The sequence below is a fragment of the Sminthopsis crassicaudata genome, chromosome 1 (genome assembly GCF_048593235.1).
Source record: "Sminthopsis crassicaudata isolate SCR6 chromosome 1, ASM4859323v1, whole genome shotgun sequence".
Taxonomy (NCBI): Eukaryota; Metazoa; Chordata; class Mammalia; order Dasyuromorphia; family Dasyuridae; genus Sminthopsis; species Sminthopsis crassicaudata.
Window position 1 is genome coordinate 168,382,766 of NC_133617.1, and position 27,550 is coordinate 168,410,315.

The 27,550-nt window shown below is 34.1% G+C and overlaps 1 protein-coding gene and 1 pseudogene across 1 annotated transcript in view; one reads left to right on the forward strand and one right to left on the reverse strand.

Moving 5' to 3' along the window:
* The window catches only part of LOC141552200 (aspartate aminotransferase, mitochondrial pseudogene), a 48,409-nt pseudogene extending 41,296 nt beyond the window's left edge, over window positions 1-7,113 (reverse strand).
* Window positions 1-27,550, forward strand: part of BMP6 (bone morphogenetic protein 6) — a 196,767-nt gene that overhangs the window by 60,713 nt on the left and 108,504 nt on the right. The gene's annotated exons all lie outside the window — the stretch shown is intronic.

A 27,550-nucleotide genomic window follows, 5' to 3' on the forward strand; every position in this document is an offset into this window, starting at 1 on the left:
CCCTATAAAAATCCTATAAGAATCCTCGAATAAAGCATGGACATGAATATATTTAGAGTAAATAGGTGGCACAGTGGGTAGACTGAGGGACTTATAGATTAGGAAGACTCATTTTCTTGAGTTCAAATCCAGCCTCAGACACTTGATGTATGACCCTGGCTAAATTAACCAGTTTGCCTCAGTTTTCTCATATGTAAAATGAGCTGGAGAAGGAAGTGACAAATCCCTCCCGTATCTTTGCCAAGAAAATCTCAAATGGGGTAATGGAGAGTTGAACATGACTAAAAAACAAAATTAAACCACAAGTAAGATAAGGTTTTCAGAGATAATTAAATTAAAACTTTTTTTAAAGGAAACTCTAAGGGTGTCTCCTAAAAGTTGTACTTTATGGAAAATTCTACCTTATTTCTAAATTTAATATTGCTATATTAGGAAGACAGAAAATTTTAGATAAAACTATTCCCATGACACCTGTGAGTTTAAAGGAGCAATCTTGCTCCTTAGAAGAATCTTGACATTTATAGAATGTTGGGGAGAGAGAAGAAGGAAGCCCTTGGACCAGTATTAAAATAAAACAAAATACATACATGAATCAAAAACTCTTATATTATTATATCTTCCTCCTTCTTTATAAATACATGAAAGAAAGCTGAAAGTGAAAGGCATAAATTAAATAAAGAAGTTAAAACTACCAATTAGGCACATATCCAAACATACTTAGAAATTTGGAGTTAGAAAAATTCAATTGATAACTACTTAGTACCAATGACTCTTGTTAACAGAAGTTAATTACTTCATTAATTTGGGAGTAATGATTTGCTCAGCATATGTAGAATATATTCTCCTCTTCAATTATTCCTTCTGCATGCTAGTCAACTACATAAATTAATATTTTCTTTGGCTTAAAAAATGACAACATTGTTTTCTTCTTCCCCTCTGCACTTTAACATTTTTCTTTTCTTTTTCTTTTTCTTTTCTTTCTTTTTTTTTTTTTTTGTTAAAGCTTTTTATTTTCAAAACATATGCATGGATAGTTTTTCAATGTTCAACATTTTCCTCCTCACTAATCTTAAAACACAGGTTAGAACAGAGCACTTAACTCCCCATCTCAGTCCATTTGTAACCCCTACCTACTATTGTGATATGCTTTTCCTGCCATTGTTTCTTGTGGTGGTGGTTCAGAACAAGGGAAAAGAGAAACCCCTTACAATACTTGCAATGGAAAAGTCTTAGAGTGAGTCTTAAAGACCTGAGATGCATAAAGAGTATGATCAACTTACTTTTATAGTTAAACAGAGTATGTCTAATTCTTCATTAAATTAATGAATTGAATTTGGCCTTCTCTGTGTCTCATCAGTTTGATTTGGGGACTTGACAATTTTATCATAGACTAGCTATGCCCCCCAAATTGTAATTTTATCAGTGTGATTGGAATACTGTTCAGTTTGATTAAGGGCTATCCATCAAATCCACCCTTACATCAGTTACACTGTAGTGGTTATTCTTGTTTAGGTAGGTTCAGATAGACATCAGTTTAGATGATCTTTGAAGCCTCTTTCAACTCTGAGACTCCACAATTCTGTGAAATAACAATATATTATATAGAGATAGATATTTGCTTCTTCAGGTCTGTGATGTTCTTCAAAAGAGTAAAATCTTTCCTCCTCTTCATCATCATTACCATTAAGTTCATCACCATCAAGAGGTAGAATTATTCCTATTTTGTTGTAAGGAGACTGAAGATGATCAGAAAGGTTAAGTATGAGTAGCTGTGTTGGAATAAAAATAATTGACATTAATATTAATGCTTTCAAATTTGAGTAAGAAACTTGTGCTGAACTTGGAAAATAAGAATTCATATTTCAATTTTGCTATTCACTGGTCATAGGACTCAGTTTTCTTACCTAAAAAAACAAGAACAATAAAGCCCATAGCACTTACCTTAAAGGTTTGTTGCAAGGTTCAAATGAGATAACAGAAGGATGACAGGTAAGGGTTGGAAAGCTCTAGAAGGTTTTAGTTCAACCCATAAGTGGCAACTTTGTGTCCTAGTCTAGATTTTTAAACTTATATCTTCTTATCACCAGATCATGTACCATCTAGCTTCCTTTTTACGGATACCAAGGGAATTTACATTAAAAATAATTTGAAATGGTCATTCGCTGAACATTCAATATAGTTCAAAAGGATACTGTTGAAAGTGCTATAAAGAAACACAAGAGAAATGAATAAAAAGATCTTTCTCTGAAAAGTTTGTAGTACAATGGTGAGGGAGGCCTGGATTTGTGGAGGGATATGATGAATACGTTAAATTACAATAACATCTCTAAAGAGACTAAAAACAACTACCTACTAAAAACAACCAACCAGAATAACAAAAACTATGTGGATCCGACTATGGTGCCTCAACTCTTTAGGGAGTTTGGGGAACTGTAATTAGAAACATCTGGAATTAATCAAGGAATACTTTTAGGAGAAAGAAGCTGCTTGTCTCACACATTTGACAATTGCTTACTGTCTTGATTGTCTTTTTTTTTTCTTTTTGTCTCCTCAACTAATTTATAAAGTCTTCAAGGCCAGGGAACATATCTTACATTTCTCTGTATTCCCTAGCATAGTGCTTTATATTATAGATGACACTTAATAAATGTTGATTGAATTAATAGAGCTACAAGGGATATAAAAGGTCGGCTAACACCAACTCCTGATTTTGCAGATGAGAAAAGGGAGTCCCATAGAAACAAAGAGACTTGCTATGCAACCTATGGGCAGCAATAGGTAACATTTCTTTGTTGGCTTGGGAATCCATTGATGCCCTCCAGTGATGCCATTAGAGGGACCCAGACCTAGTGTTGTCCCACAGCATTGATAAGAGAATTACTTATCTCAAGCAACATAATATAAAAGACTCATCCTAAAGTATAGGATTTAATTATTTCCCTATTCTTGCCTTTAAGAATATCAAATTCACAGGATTATAGATTTGGAGCTGGAAGAAACCTCAAAGGTGATCTTCTCCAGATTCCTCATTTTACTATAGGAAATATAAAGCTCAAAGATGTGAAATTACTTATCCTTCTTGAATCCCTTTTAATTTTAGTTAATTATTCTGTTAATTATTTCCTACTTATATAGCAAAGGACTTTCTATTCATTGTTAAAAAAGATGGCCATTTGTGGGATATGTTATGATTGGGATCCCTGTCACATATAGGTTGGGCTACAATCATTAGAACCTTCCAACTCTTACATTCTCTCTGTTGTCTGAGTTGAACCTTGAAATAACCCTATAAGGTAGGTACTATGGATATTATTGCCCTTATGTTAGAGGTAAGAAAATCGAAACTCAGTCAGGGAGTTAGTGAATAAGAGATCGAAATTCAGTACTTTTTAAAATTCAAATGACCTCTAGAAGTTAGAACTAAAAGGTCCTTCATCCTCTTTTCTGTCTATGATTCCATACAGAAGTACTAACTAATCCTACCCTGATAAATTTTAATCATTAATGAGGGTATTAATTCATAAATACTTATTAAAGAATGACCAATAATACCTTGTGCTCAAATAGTGCTTTATATTTTTCAAGTTGGCTCCACATGCATTATTTAATTTTTATCTTCACAACAATTCTGTGAAGGTATATTTCTTTTATAGCCCTTCTCTATAAGTTTGGTATTGCTGATTGAGTATACAAGGTTCATCTTTATTGTAGCCACAAGCTACTCTTGAAAAGGCACAACTTCATTTCATATTGTGATATCTTACTTAATATTCTAGAATGATAAGTTACATGGGGGATTAAAATAGGTAGAATTTTTACATGACACAGATGTGTTGATTTACCGCTGTGTTCCTCCTTCCACTAAGCCACCAAACTCACTTGACAGTTTTAATCAAAATCTTATGATGTTCCTGATTTTAATTTTATTGCCACTTAAAATGCATCTTTACTTTTTCTGTCAATTCCAATTATCCACTTCTCTGTTACAAGTTCTAGTAATTGGCAATTGGCTTGCCCCAAATATTATAGAGTTTCATTCTGCTTTGATCCTGTTTGATTATGTTAAGGCATCCCTTTGAAAGAACTTAGGAAATGTTAAACTGTTATAAATTAAATTAAATTAAATTAAATGTTATATAAATATAAAATGTATGTATAGATATAGATATATGATTTATGTGACAATATGGTTACCTTCCATGATATCACTTCAGAAATTTAGAGCTTCTTTCAAATCTTTATGCACCTAAAATTCAGAAAATTTTCTCAATATTAATCAATACATCTAATGAGAAATTGTTTGTGATTGAACATTTTGTTTAATATCATTGAATCTATTGTTATTTCCAACCTGTATCTCTTGACATAAAAAATCTATACAATAATAAGAATAACTAGCATTTGCCTAGAGCTCTAATGTTTGGAAAGTGTTTTACAGATAATTTCACATTTAATCTTCACAATGATCCTGAGAGGTAGATGCTATTATTATTCCATTCTCAAATGAGGAATGTGAGGCATAGAAAAGTTGTAACTTGCCCAAGGTCATGAAGCTAGCAAATGCTGAAGGATTCAGATCCAGTTCTTCCTAACTTCTAGTTTAACATTGTATTCACTGTACTGCTCAGCTATTTAAAGTGTTAATATAGTACATTTTTCTATTATCTTTTTAAATAATAAAATTGCTAGTATTTCTCTGACATTTTTAAGACTTTCAGAGTGTTCTACAATTATGATCTTATTTTCTTCTCACAACTGTGATTTACAGATGAGTAGATTGAGGAAGACAGGGATAGTCATATAGCTAGTGACTGAGACAGGGTTTAAACTCATCTTTCTGTCTCCTAAGTCTAGCACTCTATTTCCCATTTACTTAGCTACTCTTGTGATCCTCAGAGGGATCCCAAATCGTAATATTCTCTAATTTGATGGATAAATCCTTATTGTAATTTTATAAGCTTTAGTCATAACTTCCTGACCTTTTCAGAATTTTCTTCTTGAACTTTTATTCCATTTACAAAAATTTTTTCCTTCTTCTAGCATTACACAATAACCAGTCTCTATAGGATATCTTCAAAATCTTAACACTAACTCTCTAGGAGCTCTTTGTATCTTTTCCACTCCTGGTAGGTTTTTATTTTATTTTATTTTTTTTAACAACTTGAGTATATTACATTGTCATATTTGTTGTCTTTAAAAATTGCTTCTTTCTTAATCATGTTTATAATGGGGGAAATTGCTCCTTTTATTTGTTCAATGAAACTTCTTATTGGGATAAAAATTGGGAACTTTTTATTTGCCATTGTTAAGTTTATGACTTATGTTCCCCTCTAATTCTTTTTAAAATCTATTTTTATTGTCCTTTATTTCAAGTATCTTCCAAAAGTTTGTATACTTAGAAGCAATTAGGTAATAACTGGCTATTCATAAATGTAATCATGTGTGGATCCTTAAAATTATATAATAGTACAAAAAACTTATAAAATCAAGCAATGAAGGTGTGTTATTCTAGAGATAAAATTTTCAAATACAGAAGTAGAAAGAGAAGTGATTTTATTGTACAGATTTCCTTAATGAAAAGAAGAAATAGATGAGAAATTTGGGAAATAGATTGTAAACCTGGCAGGTAGATATAGTATAATAGATAGGCATTATATAGTAGAGATGGGAGGTTTCAATTATCTGAACATCTACTGGACCTTTCCCTTGGCCAATGGCAGATGAGGTAGTGATTTTTTAACTTGTCTTTTAGCTTTAGGGCTATAACATTATAGCATTCCAGCTAACTCCTGATTATCTTTCTTATGAGTTATATAACAGGCCTTTCTCTATTTCTGATCATAGATTTCTTAGATTTTATTCTCATTCCACTTCTTACAAAAACATAGGTTGTTGGAGGAAAATGGCAATTTACTTGTGTTTACCATGTGTTGCTCCATTGCCTAGGGCACTTTTTAACAAATGTAATCCAGCCTACTTTTTTCCTCCCATTCAATTCTGGACCTAGTTTACTGGACACCTGCAGTGCCTCCCTCAATTGTATGTATTGATATACTGACTTAATAGACTTGCCTTCCAACTATATGCTGTAGCCTAGGCAATAAGAAAATTCATCCATTTGTTTTTATCCCCTATGGATTATTAATCTAGTCTTTTTTTTTGGGGGGAGGACGAAAATCATCGGTATCATTGAGGAAGCTCCATAATATTTTTAGAATTGTTATAATTACTTAAATTCTATCTGCAAATAAGCAGCATATGGTACATTTTCCCATCTATAAGAATCCCATATCCATTTGGACCTAGTAGAGCCTATATAGAACTCTATGAAAATGATAAATAACTTTGGTGATCATTGATATCCTTGGTTTTTTGTTTTTTGGGTTTTTTTTTTTTTGCCTCAATTGAGGTTAATAATCAGATTATTCAACAAAGTTATTTATCACTGTGGTTGCATTTATCCAGGAATCTTGTATGATCTTAACATGCATGAATTACTCCTTGTTTGAGGAGAGCCTTTGAGGCTGCCTTTTCCCTACTGAGTCAAATGCTTTTTGTAATTAATAGAAAAACACAGTGAGATCTTGTATTCTTTGTGCCTTTCAGTCAATTATGTGACTATAAAAACAGAGTAAACTGTAGAAAATTGTTTATGAAAGCCAGCCTGTTTCTATCTCATAGTTTTACCAACGATATACTCCATACATATATAGATCATTCTAATAACAATTTTATAAAGATCAGAAAGCAGACTTAGGAGTTGGTATTTATTAGTGTCCTCTTTTTTTAATATTAGTGCTATCTGTGAATTTTTCTACTTCTTTTGATCTTTACTTCCTTGAAATACCTTTAAAATAATTCCTCAATGCTTTGTGTCTTCTCCACTATGAATTTCCTCAGTGTGTACTTGGTCAGATACAGCTGCTCGTCTACATTCTCAATTAGCACATCAGGAGCCAGATATTCACGTCCAAAATGATTCTGTTGCCGATGTTGAAAATAGATCATTATAGAAACACTGAGAATTTGTTCTCTTTTTACTTCTCTTTGTTGTCCTGCTTTCATTTTCATCTTTGAATGCTCCACTGCTGATGTCAATTCCTTGGGCTTCATGCCAAGTTTTCTACAGACATGTTTTTGCTTTCATTGGTTTTTGGTGTTTTATGAGGCAATTCTGTTCATAATCTTTTGCCATCCTTCTGTGTTTGTCTTTTAAACTGGTGTTTTCCTTGGCTACTGTGTATCTCTGCAAAGCATGGAGCTCAAACATTTTTGCCTAAGGTGGTTTCTGTATATTTTGGCCTCCTTGTTGTGTTGACCGATTTACATTGGGAAATTTTTGAAGGAAACAATGATCATGAATGTCAACATCTCCCTCATCTTTCATTTTTAGCATCCATGATTTGTTTGAATAGGTCAAGTTAAAGTTTTTGTAGGCAGCTTTAGAGGATAGAGTTCTGGGTTTAAAGTCAGAAAGACCCTCAGGTCAAATCTGGCTTCAGATGCTAACTCTATGACCTTGGGCAAGTCATTTAATTTTGTTTGCCTCAGTTTTCTCATTTGTAGAATGAGAAGGAAAACCCACTTAAGTATCTTCATAAGAAAAACCAAAATTGGGTCATGAAAACTAGATGTGACTGAACAAGTAACAATTTCCCCCCTCATGTTTATGCTTCTTTATAATTTTATTTTACTAGAATATAAGCTTCTCAAGTACAGGACACAGGAAATATTTTTGTTTTGTCTTTTCTATTTCTATCACCTTATACTGTGTCTTGTGTATTAAATTTAAAGATGTTTAAAATACAAAATAAGATGCTTTTTGAATTGAAATGAATTAATATTGATTTCAAAATTTGCTCTAAATAATTAATTGGGTAACTTCATTGAGACAATTTTTTATGAAATGACTCCTACATCAGTAATCGGTTACTGTCTGTGAAAAAAAAATGTCATTTTAAATTTGTGTATGTTTAGTGCTCAACATGTCTGGTGCTTTCTGGTTATTTTCTAAAAACATATGTTATGAATATATAAGCATAAAGTTATAAGAATGACAATAATAATGATATTTACAGAGAAGAGATAACAATGAGAGTTGACATTTGTTTAGTCTTTTAAAATATTATGAAGAGCTTTATGTATTTATTTGATCCTCATATCAACTTTCTAAGGAAATCACTTCCCTCCATCCCTTTTTGTCTGGGATTATTATTTTCTTAGAGTAAGGAATTCTCAGTGAAGAAATTTCTTCCATGTAAGCAAATTATCTATAACTTATCATTTTAGAGTATTGCCTGGGAAGCTGATGGTTAACTGACTTCCTTTTGGCAAAACAACATCAGAGGCTTTGAACCTAGATTGTCAAGAATTTCAAATGATAAGTCAAGAAGTTTATATTTTATCCTAAAGGTAATAGGGCATCCTTGAAGGTTTTTGAACATGGAAGTGAAATGATCAGATATGTACCTTAAGAAAATTATGATGGCAACTAAGGGAAAAACTGTATGTAAAGAAAAAACTAGAGGTATGGGCACATTTAAAAAGCCACTGAAATAGTTCAGGTAAGTGGGTGAGGGTCTGAACCAGGCCTGTGACTGTATGCATGAAGAAAAAGAGAAGAAGGTAAGAAATGTTGTGGGGGTAGAATTAACAGGATTTGGCAACTAATCAGATATGGAGAGGGAGGGATGAGGAGTGAGCACTCCAAAGTCTTATTCCATTTTGCATTGCTTGATTGATTGATGATTTTAGGCTTATGTCTGAATTGTGTTGAGATTCAATTTCTCTATAAAATCTGATGAATAATATCTTTTTCTTATTCAAGGACAACAAAAATGAGAGCAAGATATTTACACTATTTATCTCTTTAAGGATATGAGATACTAAAATAAATTCAAAAATGGATTTTATTAATAAGTACATGCAATGGGAGGAGATGTAGACTGCTTTCATTTACCAGTTCTTTGTGTTTGCTATTCCTAAAATTCAGAGGGAGATTCAATTTTTGGTGTTTGAAGGACCAGGGAGGTCAATTGTAAATGAGTGGCATTTCTCATAGCATTTCATAAGCATTATATTCATTTGACAGCTGTAGGTTAGGAACTGTCTCTTTACCTAGTATAGTAAAGTAAGGGAACTTTTTTGGGGTACTCTTCAAGCCCCCTTTTGTTGTCTGTAGAATAAATGGAAACCAAGCCACACAATGATCTTTTAGACTCTGAGCAACTCTGCCTGTTGACTGAAGACCAATGAGAAGTTTAGGAGTTTGTTGTGTCTTACAGACTTCTTTTGCCTTTAAAAAATCTGTTTATGGTGGGGGAAGACGTGCCTGAAAAAACACTTGTACATAAAACAGCTGTTAAGCGAATCTCCACACACTGAGATCAAGAGAACGTGAAGAAATATGTACTTCCAAGGACCCCTTTGCCAACTTGGAGCCTCCTTCAGAAAATAAATACAGCCACGCTACAAGTTTCTGGTAACTTAGTTACTGAAAAATAAATTGAGCCACTTAGACCCTTGAACTTTGATTTAAAAAAAAAAAGTCTGAATTCTATTGCAGTGATGCAAATGAAGCTGAATAAACTTTAAAAAATGTGTCCTTGCTCTTCTATCAACTAGTGTACCATAGTGAATTTTGAAAATCTACTCAGTAGAAACTCATCTTTTCCAGTAGAGGGAGAGCAGTGCCCAATATGGCTGGAGATTTGTAGAGTCCAAGGCAGGTGAAGGACAAGTTCATTAGCATATTGCAGATGACAAAAAGATGTGATTTTATTAGTTCATTTTTTTTCTCAATTTTTTTAAGTGCATGATTTGCTGTATGGAAAATGTATCCAATAGTTTGGTTGTAAACAGAATTATTATTTTCCCCTCATATTTATATGAGTGCCCATACAACTTATTTCTTCCTTATTTAAAAAAAAAATCTTCATTTTCTTTTAAGTGATATTTGCAACTTAATTGAAACTTCATGAAATTTCTTCATGAAAGGCCATATCCTTTTAAAAGTCTTCATGATTATACTTAAGAGAAGGTTGATTGTGCACTACAGATGTTTTTACAGTTTATTTCCAAACAGCTGCTCTTCCCTTCTTCAGTCTGTTTTTTCTTTTTTTAATCAAATCCCTCAGGAAGTCTTTCAGCTCCCAGCCTTAGCAATTGTTTCCTCAGTAAAAGCCCTTGCATACCATATAGTGATATGCTCACAACCAGCACCTGTTACTACAGTAGGGTCTATTGATTTAGCAGGTTGCTGTCTCTATAAGCTAGGAAGAGTGTGTGTGTGTGTGTGTGTGTGTGTGTGTGTGTGTGTGTGTGTGTGTGTGTGTGTTTGTGTTGTCAAAATCCTGCAGATTCAATCAATCTGAGGACTGTCAGCCCCTAGTGAAAAGCCTGACATATCTAACATTTCATAAAATAGCTTACAGAAGAGATGGAAAAGCACTCATTTGACAACTGGAGAAACTGTTCAGTCTGAGCACCAGACAGAGAAGTCTCACACCAGGAACCCAGTCCAGCTTCCCTTAGGAGGGAGGAAGGGAGGAGAGTCATAGTGTTATAATTTGTCTCATTTTGGATACTTAAAGTAAAGCCTATCTGGGACTCTTGGGGATAGACTGACTGCAGATAACTGAAATTCTCAGACAATCCCCAAACCTCACTTGAGGCAATAGCTTTCATATCCTCTTACACTAGACTTTTCCCAGAGATGTTAACAAGGAACAAAGTTGGTGAATTTGAGTTTCACTTCCCTTTGTTCCCTTTAGTTTAAGTATCAATGAGTAGTGAAATATTTAGTTAATAGGCATTATGGGAAAAAACAAAAGACCTGGGTCCTCAGTTCCTGAATAGATAAATGTTGGCTCTCCATAATATGGCAGTGCTTCAATGGGCAGGTTGTCAAATGAAATACATGTTTATACACACCATCCTGGTTGAATATATACACGAGTGGTATTTTTTGAGAATTTAAACTGCAAATGTCTCTGAAATGAAGTTGTACCTCTTAAAAAAAGTTATCAAATGTTTAGAGATGAGATACTATTAAGCCAAGAAAGGAAAAGCAATCCATAAAGGCGTGTTTGGCTAGTTATCAAAAATCTTAAGACAGTTGCAACACAGTCCTTGGCTCTGATGTTGGATTTTTCCCATTCATGTACTTTTTTGACAGACGAATTGTTGCAGGCTGTGAACAATCTTTCTTTGAGAGGAATTTGTAAGGCCCCTTACTTTGAGTGAAGAACAGCAATTCACGTGAGCAAACTAAGATGCCAGTCTGTGCAGTGTGGTCTTTGGCTACCCTTTCTAAACATTGACTATTTGGTCTTTGAGGTGATAAGGCAAAAGTGTAACAGTATCTATATGTAATGTTGGAATAAAATGCTCTAGTTTTAGTCAATATTACAGACTAGTTTACAAGTTTTAGGAATGTGTATTTCCAAACTGCTTCCAAAGAATCATTATTTTGTCATAGTAATAACAACCTTTCTTCCCTAGAGTCCTACAAATTCACTCCTTTCCATTTCCTTATGGGGCAGTCTTTTCTTCTTGCTGATGAGTTGACATAGATCTCCCTTGGCATGAATTAAACCTGCTTTGAAATTGACCAGTAGACTCATGAGAGACAAATGAAATGCAGCCTCCTATTTCCCCTTGAAAATGTTCCTCTCTGCTCTGGAGTTGTCAGGTTGGGTTGCAGACTGATAGTTAGGGTTTATTGTTCTCATTCCTGGCTAAATGAACCTTATACTACTAGTATACTGGGGAGGAAATTGGAGCAAACTATGTTTTTAAACATCCTATTTTTAAGAGGTATGAAAACTATTTTTAACAAATATATTAGGTATGGATGTACTTTTCTGAAGTTGTTTCAAACAATATGTGAAAGCTGTGTACTGCTGGCAAACAACAGAAGGGGAAAGCTCAGCCTGAGCATAAAATTGTAGAGAAAAGGATAGTTAATTCTATGTGCTGTCCCAATAGCCCCAGAGTTACTTAGGAATTTTCTTACCTCTGTCTACAGTGCTTGGAGAACACAGACACAGACACTGATACCAGACACAGACACATATCCACATACTCCCCCCCTACATATAGGTGTGTGGAGGGGTGGGATGTGTATATGTATAATACATACATTCACATACACATACCCATCAGTGGACTGGAAGAGAGAATTCTGCAGAATTTTGTCTAAAAGGCCATGATTTAAACTTATTATTATCTAAGTAATAGCAAGGAGTAAAGGTAAGCAAGGGGAAAGGCAGTGAGGTGCAATAAGGGCATTTTATTCATGAGAGAGGGGAAGATTGTTTTTAAATATTACAGTTGCTATTATTCAGTTGTAAATTTTTTGGGATCACATTTGTTTCCATTTCTTTGCATTTAGATTAAAATAGTATCTCCCAGAGTAAGGATGAGGTTACATAATACTGTGAGTAAGGAGTAGCATTTACATTATATATTTGTGATGGAAAAGGGCAGATGATTATTTATATTTACAAGAGAAAATGAAAGTAATCCTTGAGGTATTGTAAAGATAAAAAAAGTAAACTACAGGGCAGATGAGAGAGGGAAAATTCAGTGTCATAATATAAAGAAGAATATTGTACATAAAACTTAACTGGAAAAAAAAGTTCCTAAATGAAAAAAATGTGATTAATATTCATTTAACTAGTATGTGTATACAAGAAATTGATAAGTTCTCAAAATGATTTCTACTGAGTAAAGGTTGAGGTCTTCAAGGGCTAACTTGCAAAGTCAATCTCCTTTTTTGGAGTTCTGTGGGTGGTCACTTCCCAGCTGTTGGAAAATATCCTTTTTAAAAAAACTTTTTAATATAATCTTCCTAAGTTGGTAAATATAACAAAAGAAAAATTAAATTGGGAAGGGCTGAGAGAAGATAGGTGTGCTAATAAACTTTTAGTGAAGCTACTACTTATTTGGTCCCTGATGGAATAAATTGTTATCATAATCATGCAAAAAGTCATTAAAATTATTTATTCTTTTGTCCCAGTATCCTGACTGCTGGACAGATATCTCTAAGAAGATCAAAAGCAGAAAGGTTCAACATATGTGCAGAAGTATCTATAGCATCATTTTTTGACATAGCAAAAAAAAAGTAACAAAGTGAGTAGCCATTGATTGGGGATTCATTGTGGTAGATGAATGTAATATAATATTTACTGTGCAGTAGGAAATGATAAATAAAGAATAATTCAGAGAAGCCTAAAAGGACTGCTGCTGAGTGAAATGAGCAGATACAGAGTAAATGAAAAGTTCATTATAAAGAAGCCAAATTCTGAGTAATCGAAAAACAAATTATAGTGTCAGGGAACAGATAATGAAACAAATCTACCCCCTGTCCTCAGAGAATCAGAAGAGTATTTGGGTAAAATATTTTATGCATTATAAGAAGAAATCACCCTATTGATTGTTGTTGCTTAACTATTTTATTTTATTATATAAAGACGTTGGATTTAGGGAAGGAAGAAATGATGTTTAAATATTTATAGGTCATTCTCTGGAGCCACTGCATTGCCACAAGACTGATTGATGCCTTTGTCCAGTACTCTTGTATCTTTCTGAATGCCACAGTAGATAACTATGCAGGAATGAAGCAGTTGGAGAGGAGCTTAAGCATCACCTAAAAGATTAAGAAGACCCTCAGAAGAATAGGATTTGTAGCTGAAGACTATCAGAGGCAGTGCAATGCAGTGGGGAGAGAACTGGATTTAAGTTTAAGGGAATTTAGGTTTAATTCCTTGCTCTGCCACTTAACACCGGCTTTGGATGTTTAATTTAATTGACTTTGGTTGTTTGACTTTGGATGAATAATTTAACTTTCCCTAAGTTTTCTCATCCCTAAAATGACTATGTAACTTCTAAGATTCATAAATTACTTTCATCCTATATCTTGTCTAAAGAATATAATGCAAATGTAGAAGAAAAAAATAAATTATGTGTTTTTCTTATATTTTTAAATGGTTTGTTTCCTATTCCCACAATGGCATTTCTTGCATCTTAAGATGCCTGCATACACTACTTAAGTTCCCCAAGGGCAAAGATAGGTTTTTCATTGTTGTACCCCTAACTTCTAGCAGACACCTGGCATATGTAAATTATACTTAACAAATATTTCTTGAATTAAAGTAAATGAAGTCCTAGTTTAGGAAACAATACTTTTAGCTTTTTAAAAATTATCTTCATACTGTAACATAACTGTTAGGATTCTTACAAGATGCTAAGTCACTGGAATGGATAAGAGACAATAATTATCTAATTTAGCATGGTTGATCTGATCCTACAAGGAGATGTTATGGGCCAGAACTTGAGACAAGGTAATGTACTTGGTTCACACCTTTAAAGGAGTTTACACCTTTAAAAGAGTTCACACATTTAAAGGAGTTCGCTCATTGGTTCACACATTAGACTCACACCTTTAGAGAGCATATAAAAAAGCACACTCTCTGGGAGGAGGAGTCAAGATTTCATTCCAACTTCGACATTTGTGCTGGCTGGAGACACTCAGACAAGAGTTCTCAGGAACTAAAGAGAGAGACAGGCCTCTAAGAAAGCTAGCCGAGCCCCCAAGTGAAGGAGACAAAACTTGAAGGAGAAAATAAAGGATCTGGAGATAAGATTTGGAAAGAGGCAGTAAAGGACTTTAACTCCTGGCTGCATTTTGGGATTATTGAACTAAACTGAAAGAAGGCTGCCTCCAGAAGCTTCCCAAGAAACCTGCCCCCAAGAGAACAATTACAAATCTAGAGAAACAGAACACTACACTGTGGCACAGTTCCCCAAATCAGGAAGACTGATCCTTCTCAATCTACATAAAGTTTCAGACACTTATTAGTTGTGTGACCCTGGACAAGTCATTTACCTCTGATTGCCCTCTGAAAAATGATCTTGAGAAGGAAATGTCAAACCATTCTAATGTATGTAATGTACCTCAAACGGTGTTCAAAGAGATGGACGTGACTGAAAGAACAAAAAACAAAAAAACAAAAAAAGGCATGAATTAGAAACACAGTAGGTACTTAATAACTGGCTAGACAAACTGTGGTACATGAGCATAGTGAAATATTGATGCACACCAAGAAATAATAAATAAAATTAATTTAGAGAATGGAGGAAGACTTCCACAGCCTGATCCAGAATGAAATAGGTAAAGCTGTTATGTTCTTGCTCAGTCATGTCAGATTCTCCCTGACCCCATTTGGGGTTTCTTGGAAGAGATAGTAGAGTGGTTTATCTTTTCTTTCTCCAGATTATTTTACAGATGAGAAAACTGAGGCAGATAGTGTTAAATGACATGCCCAGAGTCACACAGTTATTGGTAAATATCTAAGACCAGCTAGCTGTGATTTGAGGAAGGTCAGTCTCCCTGACTCCAGGTCAGGTGTTTTATTCACTGTGCCACTTAGCTGGCCCAAACAGACTAGGAAAGCAAAAAGATGAATAAGATAAAAAGGAATACTATATAATTATAATGACCAAGGCCCACCTTTTTTTCCACTAGAGAGGGTACTAAAGGTGTAGAATTTTTCACTTAATTAATGTGTCCATTTTTTGTTGTTGTTGAGACAATTGGAGTTGTGACTTGCCCAGGGTCACACAGCTAGGAAGTGTTAAGTGTCTGAGATTAAATTTGAACTTAGAGATCCTCCTGAATTCAGAGCTGGTGCTCTATCCACTGCACCACCTAGCTGCCCCTCCATTATTTTTTTTTTAAGAATTTTTTCTTTTATCTTTATTTCATGGGAAGGATCATTGTGTATATGTGTGTGTGTGTGAGAGAGAAGGAGAGAGAAAGAGAGGGAGACAGAGAAAGAGAGAGAGAGAGAGAGAGAGAGAGAGAGAGAGAGAGAGAGAGAGAGAGAGAGAGAGAGAGAGAGAGAGAGAAAGAGAGAGACAGAGAAAGAGACAGAGAGAGAAAGACAGAGAGAGAGACACACACACAGAGGGAGAAACAGAGAGAGACAGAAAGAGAAAGATACAGAGAGAGAGAAAGAGAACATATATTTGGAAATACATCAATAAAGCTTAAATAAAAAATGTAGCTAGTAGTCTACCATATTATGAATATTTAACATTTTCTAATTAAAATGTTGGGGGAATTTGGTGGACAGAAAAAGGAGAGTGGTTTTTGTGTTTGAACCAACAATTCTTGGCTACCACAAAAAGTCAGCTATATTTTTGAACACAGAACTTCTTAGACAATTTACTTTAGAATCGCTTTAGTATTTTTGTATAGATTATAGCTCCTTTTGAGATATTCTGATCATTTTAATTAGATAATTTTATGAATGTCAGGTGAAATGTCTTATTATTGTGAAAGTTGGTCTTAGAATTATTTGGAAAGAAAAATAGGATGGGTTGCATTCAAGAAATTGTGTAGAACTTTCAATGATTGCAAATTCCTCCCTGCCACAAAAGCCCATCTTTTAAACACTGAATAGTTTCCTACTGATGCTACGTGACTCAAAAATCATGGAAAACCATGGCCTCAGAATAATTAAGACTACAGATGATCCTAAGAGCAATAGAAATATGTATGATAGGTGTAAATAGAGTCCAGTATAAATATTTTTATTATAACTTTTTATTTACAAGATATATGCATGGGTAATTTTTCAGCATTGACAATTGCAAAACCTTTTGTTTCAACTTTGCCCCTCCTTCCCCCACTCCTTCCCCCAGATGGCAGGTTGACCAATACATGTTAAATATGTTAAAGTATATGTTAAATACAATGTATGTACACATGCCCAAACAGTTATTTTGCTGTACAAGAAGAATCAGACTTTGAAATAGTGTATAATTAACCTGTGAAGGAAATAAAAAAATGCAGGCGGACAAAAATAGAGGGATTGGGAATTCTATGTAGTGGTTCATAGTCATCTCCCAGAGTTCTTTCACTGGGTGTAGCTGGTTCAGTTCATTACTGCTCTATTGGAACTGATTTGGTTCATCTCATTGTTGAAAATGGCCTTGTCCATCAGAATTGATCATCATATAGTATTGTTGAAATATATAATGATCTCCTGGTCCTGCTCATTTCACTCAGTATCAGATCATGTAAGTCTCTCCAGGCTTTTCTGAAATCATCCTGCTGGTCATTTCTTACAGAACAATAATATTCCATAATATTCATATATCACAGTTTATTCAGCCATTCTCCAATTGATGGGCCCCATCCACGTAGTTTCCAGTGTGAATCCAGTATATTTTTAAAAGAAGTTTACTTATAAGTAGTGTAAACAAATATATTTTTGGAAAAGGAAGTAGACAGCCAATTCATAGACAGACATAGAGATATTCTGACAACAAATTAAGATGAACCCTTCTTAACAATCTGTAATATTAGAAAAATGTGTATGGCACTGAAAAGTTAGGTGACATCTTCAGTGTAGCACAGCAGTGTCAGAAATGAGATGAAAAATTAAGAAAACTATAAGATGTATAGCGCATTGGGTATCGCTTCTATGAAGCACCAATAGGACATGAACAAGAATAACCCAAGATATTGTGTATGGGTTGCATTAAGGAAGTGTTCCTTATGATGAAATCACATATTAATTGAAGGAATAGTCAGTGCTAATAATTATTTATTAAGCATCTGCTATGTGCCAGGCACTGTGCTAAGCAAAAGGAGATACAAAGAAAGGGAATTGACAATTTATTGGGGGAAATGTGTCCAAATATATAGGATAAAATAGGAAATAATTAACAGAAGAAAGGAGCTAGAATTAGGAGGGATCAGAAAAGGCTTTCTATAGAAGATAGGATTTTAATAGGGACTTAAAGGAAGTCAGGGAAACACTGAGGCAGAGATGAGAAGGGAGAGTATTTCAGGCATGAAAACAGCCAGTAAAGATGCCTAGAATAAGGAGGAGTGTCTTCTCTGAAAAACATCATAGATTAGTGTCACTAGTTCTAAGAGAATGTGTGTGTATGTGGAAGTGCTTAAAGATTGAAAAAGGTTGTGGCAGAGGGCAGTTTATAATAAGCATACATGTCACTTCAAGTATGCGTAGATTCTATTCAAAGACTTAATGATGGGCCCTAGAATTGGAGGTATTTTTTAATGTGAATTTTTTTCTCTTTCTCTTTATTTTTTCTCTCATTCTTAAATAAAATTCTTGAACAAACATTAGTTAATATTTATTTGTAATATATATTATCCATCATGAACATTTAGGCTTCATTTTCATTAGATCAATAATTTGTTTTATAGTCACATTAATAACCTATTTAAGTTGAATGATTGTTTACTCTAAAGCTGTGTTCACAGTATTAAAAAGAAGTCAAAGATTAACAAAATCATACAAATAATTCAAGCAAAAAAACCTCTGACAATGTGCTGTTGCCTTCGTTTAGGTGTCCTAAATTATCTTTTCCTCATTTTTCCACTAAACCATGCAGCTGCAACTTTGGAATCATAGGCAACATCATATATATTATTTTCTCCTAGGTTTTGAAACCCTGGTGACCAATAGTATCAGATTTTGAAACTAAGATTATCCTTTAAATAACCCATTGCTGATAAAGAGGACGCCTTTTGTTGTTAGAGAGTACAACTATGCTTACAAAATATATAAAAACAGAAAATATGGTTCAATACAGGCTTTCAAATCCATAAAGCAGAATATTTGGGAAAGCAATTGGAAACTTTGCAGTAACTACAACAAATATACATCGTCATAATCTTTCTAGAGATGACACACTGGAAATTTCAGGTGGTTGCTTGTTTTTAAATGTATGCTCTATTTAATGTGTCCCTAAATTTTCAGACTTGAAAATAAATTTAGTGCAGGCAGCCCCCACACTCTTCCATACAAAACATACGCTGTTAGAAACCCAGAATGCAGTACTCTGAAACAACTATGTGCATGGTTACTTTAATTTTCTCTTGGCATATGATAAATTGGGAAACTAATTTTCTGAGTAATGATATATTTTAATCCTTAAGGCCTATGTTTTCATTGAATGAAAAAAAAGTTAAATTAAGTTTAGCCATGGACATTGGTAATTCAATATTTATAAATTATATGGGGGTAAAATTGTGTTTTTAGGTAAGAAGCAGAGCGGGTGCTTAGAAGGAGTTACAGAGGAGTTACCTGATAGAGGAAGGCATTTCATCACACACTACTGTTACCATTAGGTGGTATTTACAAGTGCATCCAGGAGTTCTTTTTCTTCAAGATTTTGGAGAAACTTCACCAGTGAAGAAGTTAATATTCAGGAATTCATTTTCTACCAGGAGGTTGTTTGGCACATATCTAACTCTGGATTTTATTAGAAATAAAAAGATTGATTGAGGAAAACTTCTGGAAGCTTCAATGTCATTTGAAAATTTATTTTAGGTTTCATCTTGTGTTTTACCTAAGTCAGAGTATTCACCTGTGCATATGTTTTAAATTATATGACTTCTTTTAACTTATTCTGTAGAACAATGCCTTTGAGAAACAGACAGTTAAGAAAAACATATCAATCTGTTCATTCTTCTCCTTCTGGGATAGGATTTTTTCTTTTAATTGCCTTATAATTTGGTTTCTCTTTCTACCCTAAGCCTACCTTTCTTCCCAACTTATATAATTTTCTTAATAAGACTATTATATTACAAGTCTCCCAGGCTATTTATTGTTGAAGCTATTTCTGACTTTCCCTTTTTCCTTACCAATCACAACTAATTAATCATCAGGTCCTATTGTGTGTGTGATCTGTAGGTTGTCCATCTAATTGCACATCATATATTTGGTTTTTCTGTTTTCTGTAATTAGTTCATATTCTTTTGCATGGCAACAGATCTCTTCCAAAAAGCCTTGCAGTGTTCTGGATCTTAGAGAAACTAGGGTGATGTCATCTGCAGCAGGAGCATCTGAATGATTTTTACCATGCATAGGGAATCTTTTTCCAACTTTCACCCTCTGATGATTCTTTTGATAATGAATAATAACTTTGACAAGCATGTGTTCATGTTTTATGCCTTTCCTGATTCTAATGATCAGTTATTACTGTTGTCCAGTCTTTTTCAGTTGAGTCCAACTTTTTGTGACCCTATTTGGGGTTTTCTTGGCAAAAATACTGGAGTGGTTTGCTATTGCCTCCAGCTTATTTTATAGATGATGTAACAGACTAATATGGTTAAGTAACTTGACCAGTTCACCCAACTACTAAATATCTGAGGCTAGATTTGAATTCAGAAAATGAGTCTTCCTGACTCCAGGTCTGATACTCTATCCACTGTGTCACCTAGCTAATCTTATGTTCGGAGGCTTATTGAATAAGGTGATCTCTGTTATATTTTCAAGTAATCTTGAATAATTTTATGTAACGAGCTGTCGTCTCCAGAAGCTGCCGGATCACTCTCTGGGAAGAGATCTGCTGTGTCTACTCAAAGCTCTCAGACAGATTCTTCTTCCTGTAGTGAACCGTTGTCTCCAGGCAGTTGCTGTTAACTCTTGTCCAGAGAAATGACTTCCCTTCCTGCAGAGAGCTGCGTCAAGCCAGATGTAGTGCAATCTTCTCCTATCTCTGGAGTGGTGTCCTCTTTTATCCTCCCAGAGAATGGGCGTGGGATAATGCAAGGGCTTCTGGGAAGAACCACTTCAACCAATGAGCTTGCTCCTTCTAGGATTCCTAAGGTGTAAACTCCCTTTACAGGTCTGAGCCAGAGAACTGTCAAGTCAACCTGAGCTCTCACCTTGTAATTGTCCAGACAACCTGAGTTCTCACCTAGTAATCCTAACAATTTTATTATTGAAATGTATTGAAAAAGTATTTTTAAGATGGTATATTGACCCCACTGAATTAAGTGCTTTTTAAAAAATCAACAACAAGCACAGGGGACATTTTATATTCTTTATATCTTTCAGTCATTTGCATGAAGGTAAAGATATAGTCCATTGCGGACTATTTTTTGCAAAAATTTGCCTTTTCCCTACTAAAATCACCATAGTGTGTCCTTTATACATGTGTGCATTATTGTAAGAGTTTTACAAGGTATAAAAGTAGGCATGTAGATATAGTTGGCAATTATTTATGTTATTTTGGTCCCTCTCTTTTTAAATGTATTAATAAAGTCTGAAATTTTCTCACTACCTCTTTGGTTTATTCCCTATCTGTAGATATCTTGTGATTTATTCCCTCAATACTCTCACAATTGCATCATCAGCATTTATCTCTGCTATATACAATAGTTCTTAACTAGTTGATTTTCATGTCTTTGGTCTCTATCTACTTCTTGATGTTCTTGTTCAAATGTGGCCCTATTCTACTTGATGGTTTAAAAAAATCTTATTATATTAAAAAACCTTTGCAGATGCATTCTGTTTTTCTTCTGTTTCTTGTCCCTTTTCTATCTTATTTCTAATTTGCCCTTGTATGATTTTACTTAGCTGAGTCTCTTGACAGTTTTTCTTTAAAACAATTTTATAAAGGGATTCTGTACATAATTTTCATCTTCCCAAGATTTTATAAAAGGATTTGTATTTGCAATCATTATTGCCCTGGCTATCATATCTAAGTGCTTGGCAAATAAATCAAGTGCTTTTTGATTATGGTATATTTTAAGCTTGTTTTCTCTTCTTATTATGGTATTGATTTGCATTGGTTAACTTCTTTATAAAATTATTGTACTCTGTGTCTGTCCTTTATTGCATTCATCTCCATTTTTCAACATCAATAACTTATTAAACTGGCTCAAGGTGGAATTATTTATTTGCTCAACTAATTTTTGACTCATTTTTGTTTTTCTAACTTTGGATAATTTTTATCTATGTTGATTTATAAATAATTCCCATTTCAGTAATGAGATATTTCCTACATGTTAAAAACATTCAATTCAATTTTACTGATATTAATCAATGCTTATAATTTCTGATTCTTTTATCAAAAATATTTATATTATATAAATATGAACCTTCTGCTTGGTCTGTAAATCTTCCACTTCTCTCATCCATTTTTCCTGACCTATATTTTCAAGCATATTTCCTTCATCCTCACCTATTCCTGCCTTTATGATGACATCATCAAATATTAAAGTACATATTGATTTGTTTTGTATGAGCATACTGAATTGTTTGTTCTCTTTCTCTAGTTCTTCATCATCTGCAATAGATATTTGTTCCTATATTGGAATTGTTTTCATGGTCCTCTTCTTTCAAATATTTTTCATGAGCAACACAGTGTGAAATGACCTAATGGCCTATGGAATAATGTTTCTTTTTTGTATTTGAACACATGATAAAATGAGCTTCACCAAATCCTTTATTTTTCTTTCCAAGAGATTCTGTAAGCCATCCTTCCATTTTGCTGCAGCTTCCTTCTTTCTATTGGCCTCATTTATCATGATATTGCTAAGGCTGATGTGTTTCCATCCCTCCAGTAGTTTGTCCCTTGTTGATTATTTGACAAGGACAAATATGCCCATTTTTAGTACCAAGTTAAATTTTATAGTTTAAAAATTCTAAGTTTTTTGAATCTTCTGTCTCCCTTTATGCCACTTACCCATAATCATTACATGGGGGCCTTATAGGACCCAGACCCCTTCAAAAATGGTATTTTTTTATGTTTTATGGGTTGCCATGGCCTGAGTGCATCACCAAGTTGCAAGCCTATTGGCAATGAACCTTGCTGTATTTACTTGACTTCAGAAAGTAGATTCAGTATATTACTAGGACTATTTTTTAGGCTGTTCAAAAATCCAAGGGTAGAACATACCCTTGACTTATTCTTTGAGAACTTAAAGCCACCTCTATGCCATGATAAGTGGGGCTTTGTATTAAGAGGAAGATATAGGAACACAGAATTTTAGAGCTGGCAAGAATCTTAGAGAATGATAGCAATGTAGCTGACAATGGTCCTCAATCCTCTGGCTAAAAACCTAGTTATGGAAGTAAATCTAATCTCACCTTCCATCTTACAGATGAGGAATTTAAAGTCCAGATGGTTTAAGTGACTTGGCCAAAGTCACAACTAAGTAATACCAAATATAGTGCTTAAGAAAAAAAAATGATGCTATGAAGATCTTTTGCACCTTATTGGAAAACAACAATGAAGAAAAAAAAAACCTCAAGGTTCTTATCTTTCTACATTATGGCAGCCTTTTATCCCTCCAGATCATACGTAGATTGAGAATGTATGATGAAAAAAATTGGGAAGCTGAGAAAGAATGAAGGTGTTTTAAGAAAAGAAACATTTTAGGGTAACTGAATTAGGATTTCTATATCTAAAAAAAGGAAAGATCAATTCAGAAGCCAGTCAACCTGGAGATGGAATAGAGTATAATAGAGACTAAAATATGTCAAGCTGAGTTAAATCATTCTATCATTAATATGAGATATTTAGCATTGATAAACTAATGTATGTGTATGTATGTATATGTAATCAGATCATAGGTAAAAAATTAAGACTAACATTCTCATTTTACAAATAAAGAAACTGAGGCCCAAATGAGTTAGAGCTAAGGTCACACAACACTTTCCACTACATCAGGCTGCTTTTCTGGAGAGCATATATTGATTGGAAGAAAAAATGAAAGATCTTGAAAGCACTGAATTGTAAAGGACTGTGAGGAGGAAGTATCAATGATTTTGTTTGTTTGTTTGTTTTGCCAAAGGATAAAGAAGAGTGAAACTATATATGTGCTGAAGAGAGACTTCACAATTTTGCCTAGGGTCAGTCCCGGCTATGCAAATTAAATTGCTCCAACATGTCATCAATTATCTAAATTCAATCTCTGCTCAAAGTGAAATTTGCTTATATATCTTGTTTCAACATATTTCTAATTTCTAATTTGAAAGTACAAATTAATGAATTGGGTACTTTTAAATGGAAGCTACAATCTATTTCAGTTTTGGAACTCTCTCTAATACAGATCATAACCTATCTATGCCTACCCATCCCTGCAACTCTCATCTATATTCTCTTAAAAATTTCACTATCACAAATCTATTCTATGTGCTGAAAACCACCCCCACTTTCTCTTGATTTTATGAGGGTACCAGTGAAATACTATGTTCATTCATCTATCATATTTTGCTTTTACCTGGAGATAAGTCCATCTTCTTTTTCTATAATCCAATTTTTTGATGATATCCTTTACTCTTGTTCTCCTTTAGACTCCCTCATTGGTTATATATTGCAATGTACTCATATCCACCATGTACATTTTTGTTGCTACTTGTATGATGCTCCTCTTGAGTTCTTTTAAAGGCAATGGTGGTCCAGGTATTGCTGCCAGGAAATGCTGGTAAAATGTTTGTATTGAAAAAATGGGTCTTTGATGTTATGGGAAGTTTGGGGTGAGCAAAGGTGTTTTGAAATTTCTGCAAAATAATTCAGCCTGGTCTCCTCCTTTTCAACTCTGGACTCTGCTCTTTGTCCATCTATCTATCTATCCAAGATATATATTATTGGATAAAAACTAAAGGTGTCCATTTCAGATAGATGTTGACATCTGGGTGATAAGTATTCTTCATCCATTTAGTCTTTTCTGTGTGGATGGACAGGCCAGATTCCTTTAAATGTTTCCAGATTTATTCTAAGAGGCTTATTGAATGAGGTCATCAGACCCAAACAGAAGCATATAGAGGACCTCACCATTCACAGGTCCTTGACTCTGCACTGGACCTCCTCCATTACAGTGGTGAAACTTCTGGCAAACTGACATCTTTCTGTTTTATGTACTATTGCTACTCTGAAGTAATTGAAGCATTTCTTTTTCACATTACACAGAATATCAAATTGGGAAATGAACTACATAGAGATTAAGAATGGACATTGGCCTTAAGTCTAAAGTGTACTATGTTCAGCACTGGCCCAGGTCCAAAGAAACTATTCTTGGGACCAGTGGTAACTTTAAGATCCAATATTTCACAAATTCTGTGGCTAGAAACCAATGTGATGCATAACATCACAAAACTAGGAACCCATGGTTTAATAGCATGCAGTAATCAGCCCTCCTCCTGGCAGGCTTTGAGAAATTGGATCATCTCATTACATCATTTTGATTATTACTATATTGCCCTTACTCTCTCATGTACTGTTTTAGTTGGTCAATATCTTAAGAGTTGCATAAATCCATGTAGTTACTTGTACTTTCCAACATAAAGCATGTGAACTTCCAGCTCCCCTGGCTTCTGAGGACTTGAATGGTAAAATTTGGCTAGAATTCTATAAGAGGCAGAAGGGAGTGAATAGCTCATTCCACTCAGTGAGCTTTAAACACTTTGAAGCTTGGGTGTCAGCATAATTCATAAAAAATCACTTCACTCAATGCATGATTGTACTTTGTATGAAATATCTGTTTTGTGAATTATTCATATGGATTCAATTCCTCTCCTGCCATCTTTCTGCTACTAATCCAGGTCCCATACCACCTACAGGACATAATAAGTTCCAGGCATTTAAAGGGTGATTGTGTAGATGTTTAACTATATTCTAAAGCCAAATAGAGTAAAATTTTAATCTTATTTTATTTTTAAACTGCTATTGACACTTTCTTTTTTATGTCAGTCCTGTTCTTATATTCCTCTTCCTTATCTTTGAAAGACCTTATGCTGAAACAAAATAAAACTAATCAACACAGTGACTACATATGACAACATGTGCAAAGCTGCATATTCATAGTTCCCCACTCCTCTGTTGAGATGCCGGAGGTATGCATTATTATCTGTTCTTTGGACTAAGGCCACTTAGTATAACCAATCAGAGCTGGTTGCCTTTTCATGTTGTTTTCATTTAAATTTATATATACATATATCTATATATCTATATGTAATATTCTCTTGCTCCTGCTTCCTTTACTTTTCATCTGATCATATAAATCTTTTCAAATTTGTCTACATCTGTCATATGTATAGTTTCTTTATGAAAAATAGCATGTTACATCTATAAACCATATGTTGGTTTGTAATTGCCAACTGATAGGCACCCACTTTGTGTCTAGATTTTTTCTACCATAAAAGCATTAAGGTTAAATAGTTTACCATTTATGGAACTTTTCTTTTTTCTTTGATCTACTTGGGGTTTATGTCTAATAGTGAGAAGGCTGTGCAGAAAGTATGAACAATTTAGATCATATCATTTTCTCAAATAATTTCAAATTATTTCCCACTATATTTGGAACTCCACAGATCATATATTAGTATATCTGTGTTTTTTGTAGCACTTTTAAAATAGACTATTCCTACTTTTTATCAACCTTGTCATATTTATGGGTGTGAAGTAAAGCTTTAGTGTTTTTAAAATTTATATTTCTCTTAATATTAATGATTTGAAGTAAGTGGTAAACCTCACTAATTTAGACCTTTATTCCTAAATAAATGAAATGTCTGAGTTACATAACGCTTTTTAAGGTCATATTCTTTATTACTTTTGAGTACATATTGTCCTCTAGGAAATTTATATTCTGATGCTTCATCATGGCATAGAAATGAGTCTCCATTCTTTAAGGCTATGGTATTGAAGTTTATCCTCTTTCAAGTAGTAAGGCTTCAAGGATGAGTTCCATAAAGGATGATTATTCAAGGACTGACCTGACTAAGTTCAGAGGGGACTATCAGGAGAGAAAAAAAACTTTGTGACTAGGGGCAGCAGCTAGGTGGTGCATGGATAGAGCACTAGCCCTGAATTCAGGAGGACCCGAGTTCAAATTTGATCTCAGACACTTAACACTTCCTAGCTGTGAGACCCTGGGCAAGTCACTTAACCCCAGCCTCAGGGGGGGAAAAAAAGGAAAAAAAAACTTTGTGACTGGTAAAGCAGTTTCCTCACAACCTTATATTCACTAAGTGTTCATATCACCTCCATTTTACATATAAGGGAACAGAGAATCAGAGACATTTAGTAGCTTTCATGATATCACACAGTAGCAGCATTGAGACTTAAAAACAAGTCTTCCAAGGCCAAGTCCTGTGCTTCTACTGTGTTAGCCAGGCTTGCTATCATATGGAAGCATCAGCCTAAACTTGCTGGCTTGTGTTCATCATTCAGTAGCATTGCTTATATGTAAGAAGAAATATTTAAACTGCTAAAGGCAGGTTATACTTTTAAATACAAGAAGATGCAGTATACAGGAATCCTATTATAGTCTCTACTCCTCTAATTAATCATGCATTTTGGAATCCTTTATCTCCACTGTGCAAAAGATAACCCCAAATCCTACCTAAAGTGATCATTAATTATGAATTAGTTCTCATGAGTTCACAAAGTTTTCTTCTGTGATACTGTTTGTCAGTTGCTTTCTGTGCAACCACATCTGTTCTTTCTAAAAATTGACTGTTATTTATTTATATGAATGATTCTACATGTGCTTTAAAATCACAATGCCTACTTACATTTTGTTTCTTTCTCTCTTACCCTCAGACTAAATGCCCAAAGTGGGAGATTTCTGTCACTCTGGTAATTTTCAGATTGTCTGTCTATGGAATGGTGAGATTCTCCATCCATCCTAATTCAGAGTAATACAACAACAATAATAAATTTGTCTAGTGCCTGATATAGACCAGGCACTGTGCTAAGTGCTTTAGGATTA